This window comes from Arachis hypogaea, chromosome 6, assembly GCF_003086295.3.
Source record: "Arachis hypogaea cultivar Tifrunner chromosome 6, arahy.Tifrunner.gnm2.J5K5, whole genome shotgun sequence".
Classification (NCBI taxonomy): Eukaryota; Viridiplantae; Streptophyta; class Magnoliopsida; order Fabales; family Fabaceae; genus Arachis; species Arachis hypogaea.
Window position 1 is genome coordinate 113,570,292 of NC_092041.1, and position 8,623 is coordinate 113,578,914.

An 8,623-nucleotide genomic window follows, 5' to 3' on the forward strand; every position below is an offset into this window, starting at 1 on the left:
AAATATTTTTATCGATAAGAATATTATTGTTTTTATTTTTTAAATTCATTTATATAGAAATTTAGAAAGAATTTGGATTAAGATATTATTTTTTTTGTGACTAAATAGAAAAGAAAGAGAAAAAAAAAATAGAGACAAAGCCAAATTAATTGGCTAGATTCATATCTAAATCTATTAAATGTTGAAGCTCACTCCATGGTTGGCTCCAATTCGAGTAAATGTCCGCGCCAGAAGCAGCTATTTTAGCCATACAATCTGCAACACTATTTGCATTCCTCTGAATTAAAAGAACAGAGACTCTCCAATTCCAATTCATAACCTCCTGTATATGCTTTGTCAAATCCCATTCCGGAATATTCTTACCAAGCATTCTTTGGTTTACCAAGAAAAGAGCTTCTAAGCAGTCTATTTCACAAATAACCTCACGAAATCCACTCTCTCAAGCAAGAAGTAAACCTCTCCAAATTGCATACAATTCAGCAAAAAAAATACTGCACACTTCGACTTTCCCAGTGCAACCTTTCAACCAACATCCATCAGAATTGCGAATGATACAACCAAAACCAGCATAGCCAGAAGGAGCAAAACAACTAGCATCACAATTTAATTTAACAGAATGAACTAGAGGTGGAACCCAATGCAGACAAAGCGAAGGAGGAGACAAAGATTGATGCATAGCAAAAATAGTGTGAAACTCCCTTACTGAACTACGAATCAAACTCACCACTTTACTAGCACTCCAAGAATCATCTATATTAAATAAGTCATGATTCCTGCTTCTCCAAATCCACCAGATGGTCGAAAAGAAAAGAAAAACATCTTCACTCCTTGCACCTCTGTAGAGCCAATCACGTAAATCCAAGTTATCTGAATACAGGCCTAAAAGGTTTCAGACCTCCTTGGCACTAGGGCACTCCCGAAGACAATGAAGAATGGATTCAGAACCATTCTGACACCGATGACAGGTGCTAGATAAAGCTAAGCCACGACCCAAACGAAACTCTGCCGTAGGAATAGCATTATGAAGACTGAGTCAAATAAAGAAATTGTACTTCCACTACAATAAATCCGGCAGATAGCGGCGGAAATTTTGCGACGGTTTTACAAAACCGCGGCCAAATGACATATTGCGGCGCATATCGCAGCGGTTAGAGATGAGGCTGCAATCAGGATTGTATTTAGTGGCGGTTTTTCTTGAACCGTCGCCAAATGACATATTGCGGCGCATATCGCGGCAATTAGCGGCGATGCTTCAATCAGGATTGTATTTAGCGGCGGTTTTTATTCCAACCGCCGCAAAATGAGTAGAGTCTAGAAGATGCCATACCCCACGACCAACCCGAACTTTCTCCAGCATTCAAATCCGGATTATAAGCATTCAAACGCTGTTTGACATCTTCTGGAACGATAGAGAAAATATCATGGAGATTCCATTGACCATCTTTCCAAACGTCTCTAATAGTTAAATTAGAATCAGATATATGTACAAAAGGGACATCTTGAGCAATTGGGCCCTCAATACTCCAATTGTCAAACCAAAAAGATTGATCAAGTGACCCAACGCACCAAGAGAAGGCATCCTCAAGAGCACAAAAAGCCTTGGAGATACTCTTCCAAACATGAGAAACGTTGCAAGGGACATGGCCATCTAAAACTTCCTCATTCCTCAGATACTTCGCCCTCAATAGAGCAACCCAAGGCTTATCCTGACAATGAAAAAGTTGCTAAACCAATTTACCAAGTAAAGATATATTAACACACGCAGGATCTCTAACACCCAGGCCACCAAATTTCTTTGGAGTGATCACGGTCCTCCAATTAACAAGAGAAATACCTCTACCATCAAGTTGACCCTTTTAAAGGAACTGTCTCATCATAGAAGACAATTTATTGTAAACCCACTTTGGAAAAAAAGATACCTGCATATGATAGACAGGAATGGATGCTGCAACAGAATTGATCAGGCAAAGTCTCTCTGCTTTATTTAGAAGCCTTCCTTTCCAGTTAGCTAATCTTCCCCTCACCTTTTCAATCACCGAATGAAAAGAAGCCCTACTGGTATGGGAATGATTAAGGTTAACTCCAAGATATCTTCCTAAGTCCAAAGCAAAATGTATTGAAGAAACACTAGTAAAAATATCTCTTCTACGAGCAGTCACATTTTTAGAACAAAAAGCTTTAGACTTTTTAAGATTCACTTTCATGCCAGATGTCTTGCAAAAAATGTTAAGATAATGCATGACCATTTAGATCTGACTCTTTGTAGCCTGATAGAAAAGTAAGAGATCATCTACAACATTAAATGAGAAAATTTTGGGCCACCCCTAGTGATAAAAACTGGTTTCCACACACCCTGGACCACCTTATGAGATATATAGCAAGCAAGTCTTTCAATACAAAGCATGAATAAGTAAAGAGACATTGGATCGCCCTGTTTAAGTCTCCTTCTAAAAGCAAAACTATCAAATCTATTCCCATTCCATATAAAATTATCAATCACAAACAAATACAGTTATTAATTTTTTTTTATGGGCTATCTATTATTTAACAATACATTATTAACCATATGAAATATTTTATATCATGGTTAAAAGAATAAGTGATGAACCACGCACTAAGCCACACTTGTGTATGTGATTAAATAAATTAATTTTAACATATAAAAAGTTTAATGTGCTAATCAGGAAAAAAGATGACAAATTATAAATTATAAACGAGACGTAATTGATATTTCGAAAGGTTTTCATGGAATCCAACGTTGAGAGATTGCTGCCTAAGAAATCCACATGTACGGCGTGCCAAGAATAAAATAATAACATTAAAAGTGCATTTAGTCAGAGAATTAAACTTTATATATAATTATATTATGCATAAAACTTATCTATAAAATTTTCCTCAACATATGACGTAACTAAACAGTAAATATAACTTAATATTTTAATAAATAATTTTACAAATACATGTTAATAAAGAACTCTTTCAAATATTTAATCAAACATGGAATGCAATCATTATTAGCTCTATACTTTTAGGAAAAAACATGTGAAATGATTTTTTTAATAAAATAAATTAAAAATAAATAAATATTTTTTTAAAAAAAATTTGAAATACTCAATGAGTACCAACACATAATTATGCAAGTTATTAATAATATTTATATAATAATATAAATGTTAAATATATTAATATTAAAAACAAATTATTTTTTTAAAACAGGTATATATATATATATATATATATATATATATATATATATAAACTAATTTAAAAAGTATAAAATCTTAAAAATATAATATTAAATTGATTAAATAAAAAATATTAATAAACTAAGTAATTAAAATATAAATTAATCACATAATAAAAAATAATATATATAAAATTACTATTTTACATAATATTTTATATTTTTTTAAACATATAATTCATATATATATATATATATATATATATATATATATATTTTTTTTTTTTTTTAATTTTGGAAAGAGAGTTAAGGTCACTATTCATTCCTTTCTACATCTGTCCGTGAGTTTAACTATTATGGTACAATCCTACGAGGATCACGAGGATAAAGTGATCTCCTCACCTATGGAATAAGCAACACATAACTTATATCGATGAAGAAGCGACCATGGCTATGACAAAATACTTACATGTTCCAAGAACAACTATTTCCATTTATTTTCATGTATAATGTTTAAAAATTATATAAAATATCAAGAATAAGTGATTATTAATATTTTTAAAACACATTAAATGTACTCTAGGTATTATTTAGATTATTTTTTATTAATTTAATATTAATAATAATTAATTATAATAAAAATACATCAGGAGTACATAAAGTTAATTATTAAATATTTTTATAAAAAAATTTATGTCTTAAAGTATTCAAACTATAATATTAATGATTTAATAAATTAGAAGAGAGAAAAATAATAAAAATTGAGAGAAAAAAAATGAGTTCTCGTTTTAAAATTTTTTAAATAAAAAAATAGAAAACTAAAAAAGGTTTGATAATTAATTTTATTTATTTTTTATGTACTTCTATTATAATTAATCATTGTCAATATTAAACTAATAAAAAATAATCTAAATGACACTAGAAGTTCACCAATATTCTCAAATTGGTACATAGATGAAAAGTTTAATGCAATAATTTATTGTATGAATGTAATGTATGACAAAATTGCTTATTACTTGCCTCTAACAATGACATAAAATAAGTTGGAATATTGTGGATTGTAATAGTAAGGTATTGTGTAAAATGGCCTTAAGAGTCAATGGGTACTGGTTAAGGATATAGAACTCTGTGTCATATCTATAAACAAAAATTACAGCCAAAATAAATCTAAAATAATATATCATTAAAAAGTAAATAAAATATTTACACTTCTTTTTCAAGAGAGAGAAGGAATTACTTATCCAAAACTAAGGGCCTCAACTTCCTTTCAACTTCAGTATTTAAGTTACCAATAAGTTCAATCACTATTCCATCATTTTTATCATGTGAAAACAAAATTATCAACACATACAACTATATATACACACATTGATAATTCAAATAAAACTCTTCCCCATCACAACGGATAATGAGTTCAACACTTGGACGGAATTTACAAAGAAATACAACTCCACGCAACATCAAAACACAAACATGTAATTTTCTATATATTGTAGTCCGACTTATTATGAATCTAATAATTTTCTATATATTATAAAATTTTTATGATCTAAAAGTCTAAAATTTAATTTTTGTTAAACAAAAAAAATAACATAAAGGTAAAACAAAAAAAAAAGAAAAAAAATCTATACATGCAAACATGCTAAAAAAGCTATTCATGACTTAAACTTTTGAAAAAAATAGTATCATGCATATAATGACAAGTAGTACTTTTAATTATATTTTACCTAGTATATATCTTTTAATATTAAAAAAAAGAGAAAAATAAAAGAATAGAGAATTAATGAAAGGAGAAAATATAATATAAGAAATACCTTTGTCTTCTTACACTACAAGGAATATGGAAAATAGCAGTGGTTTTTTCGACCGATTAGCAATTTCAGCAGTTAGTGAACCACCCTAATTTGTGACGCGTGATTTGGTGGCGGTTCAAAACTGCCGCAATATACTTCTGCCAGGATTAACCTCATATTTACCGATGGATGTAAAATCGCCGTAATTTGAATTTTTTTTTTCAATTTTTTGCGGCACTTCCCAACATGCTGCAATTGTTGCCAAGTATTTTTTAAATTTGTTTTCGGCCGTTTTAAACCGCTGCTAATTATTAGCTTTTCTTGTAATTATTTAATTATCTTTTCAATAAAAATTAATTATTTTCTTAAATATTGCACATAAGTAAAAAGAGACAAATTAAATAATAGAGAAAATTTTACTCTCCTCCTCTTAAGAGATGCTAAAATGACACTCCCCTCCTCTCTATTTGTAAAATATACCTACCTTATAACTTTTAAAAAACCTCTACTTTAATCCATTTTAAATTTTTTGTGTAAATTAATGTTAACTTTATCCATTTTTTAAGAAAAAAAATTATTTTTTACAAAAATACTCTTTAATAAAAATTTTACTTTTTTGTGATTAAATTTTGTTTACTAAAATACCCTTTAACAAATTATTTGTCTACTAATTAAATTGTATTTTTACCAAAATATTCTTTTAAAATTTTTTTAATGATTAAATTATTTTTTTCTAAAACACCTTTCAATAATTTTTAATTATTAAATTGTGATTTTACTAAAATTTTTGTTAACAATTATTTTTGTACTTTATTATTAATTTTTCGATATTAATATATATTATTTTAACATTAAATTAAAAAATCTTACCACTGTTAATATGTATAACAATTAATATAAATAAATAATTTATTTCATAAAACTATTAAAAATTATTAATAACTTTATCAAAACTTAAAAATAAGCCGAGATGAATAAATCCCAAATTTAAAAAATTAATATCTCATTCCTTCACATCTTTATAAAACAAGTTCTTTAATAATTAAAATATTATTGAAGAGTATCTTAAGAAAAAATAATTTAATTATTAAATTTTTTTAAAATATTTAAAAAATATATAATTTAATCAATTGAAAAATAATTTGTTAAAGGGTATTTTGATAAATAAAATTTAATCACAAAAAATAACATTTTTGCTTTGTAAAAAATAATTTATTTTTTCTTAAAAAATGGATAAATTTAATGTTAGTTAATACAAAAAAATTAAAATGAATTAAAGATGATATTTTTTAAAATTTACAAGAAAGAAGAGTATATATTTTACAAAGGAGAAGTCTAGGGGGCCAGTAACTTTGTTAAATTCTGGCTAGCATGTAACCAGCAAAGAAAAGTGAGCCATTGGATAAAATCTCACACCAATCTCACACCATTAAAACCATCATTGATAGCTATTTGATGACTACAAATCACAGAAGTTGTTACCCCTAATATTTCTCTTTTACAAATAAAAGAGAAATGAGTGTCATTTTAGTATGTCTCCTAAAAGAGAGTGAAATTTTCTCTAAATAATACGAACCGAAGAGTGTATAATTTTCACCAATTTAGATGACTAATAATTAGAAAGCAATCAACAATAAATAATTATCTGGAGTTAATTATTTGCAAACAAATTACAAACTAAAGCTCTTCTCCCATATCCCCCAAATGCTAATTACATACATCTCAACTTTTATGTAACACTACATATAACACTATATACATGCTTATATCTATATATATATATATATATATATATATATATATATACACAAGCTATTGTTTAACACTCACCAGCCACCAACAACAATTCAACAAAATACCCTATATATGAAATGAAAGAAGGAACAAAACCAGAAGGAGTGAGTTCATGGCATGATGAACATAATAATGAGAAGAATATGCTGCATTTGAGGAATAATAATAGTAATAAGGATATGGGTAGTCATGTGGCCCAGAAATTACATTAGGTTGTCCTCCTGATGAGCCTGATGATGAAGGAGAAGAAGGGTTCTTTGGCGGCGGCGGCGGAGGAGGAGAAGGAGAAGGAGGAGGCTGAGGCAACGGTTGCGATTGCGAGGGTGGTGGATAGTTAAAAGAAGGTTGGTGTGGAGCAAAGGGTATTTTTGGAATTGTTGGTGGAGGAAATGATGTTAGAAGTGGTGGTGGAGGAGGGTTTGATGTTATGATTAGGGAAGGTGGTGGTGGTGGGTATGATGTTAAAAGTGGTGGTGGTGGTGGTGGAAGGTTTGGATTTGATGTTTGAATTGGTGGTGGTAAAGGATTATTATTATTATTTGAATTATTTAAGGGGGATGTTGGAGGATTATTATTATGGTTTGAATTTGATGTAGCAAGAGATGGAGGGGGTGAACATATTGTTGGACACGTGGCACATTCACTAATGCAATATAGATTTAAACCCTCATCATCATCATCAACTTTGTCTTCAAATGTTACTTTGGCTAACAAAGCAAGAACAATAATGAATAAAGATAGTAAAGGTGTTTTGATGAATTCCATGTTGTGTTAATAACTAATAAAGAGGGATGAGTTTGGAAGAGAAACAAGGAAGGAAGGTATGTATGTTCATATGGCCCTAGTGAAATAATGTGTATATTAATTTGGATTACTATGGTGTGTGTTATAGAAACAAATAAAGTGATGAGAATGAAGTAGGTTATTATAGTTATATGTGACTTTTTGTTGGGAACTTTGATTCTATATGCTTGCTTAAGGACAAGGTGTGTTGATGCATGGCAGAAAAGCATTAATTCTCTTACTTTCTTTCACTTCATAATCAAGTATCAGATTTAACTTTAGGTGGATACTATAATGAAGACTTTATAATTGTCTTCATGTGAAAATATTCTCTTTTGACATTTGAATGATAGATTGAATTGTTAGATTTTAATATTTATAAAAATGTTGTCTTTGTTTAAAGTGTGGCTAAATAAATAAATCACATTTTTTAACAAAGCATCTTCATAAAAAGATGTTTTTGCCATCTTCATTTGAGTAGTTGCCTTAACTTTAACCATTTTTTATGAGTATTTCCTTTCCTTTTACCTTTTTGTTTAGTAGTCACATGAGTTTTTTTTTTTTCCTTAGATAAATAACCACTTGAACTAAGTTGATAGTTAGAAATGAGTGGCACACTTTATTATACATTTTAAATATTAAAATAAATGTTTTAAAAAATTAATGTTTAAACATACACATTTTTTATAGTATTTTTATTAATTATTTTAATACTAAAAAATAAAAGTATACAAGAAAAATGTACACAAAATTAAATTAATAATATGTGTCACTTTAAAAATTTAATAAATCAAAGATCAGAGACTAAATTAAATAACTTCTCAAAAAGTTTAGAGAGGAAATTAGGAATTTATTAATCTTATTATTATTATACCTATGGACACTACTTCGCATTGCATCTTCATGGTAAACTACCAAATTGGTAGGGGAATCCGGAGGAAAGCTTCTTTACCAATTTACCCTTTCTTCTTATACCTTTCCCCAAACATAATCTAACTTTGCTATTGGATCAACCTGGGGTGCCTTTATTAGTGTTATATATATATATATATATATATATATATATATA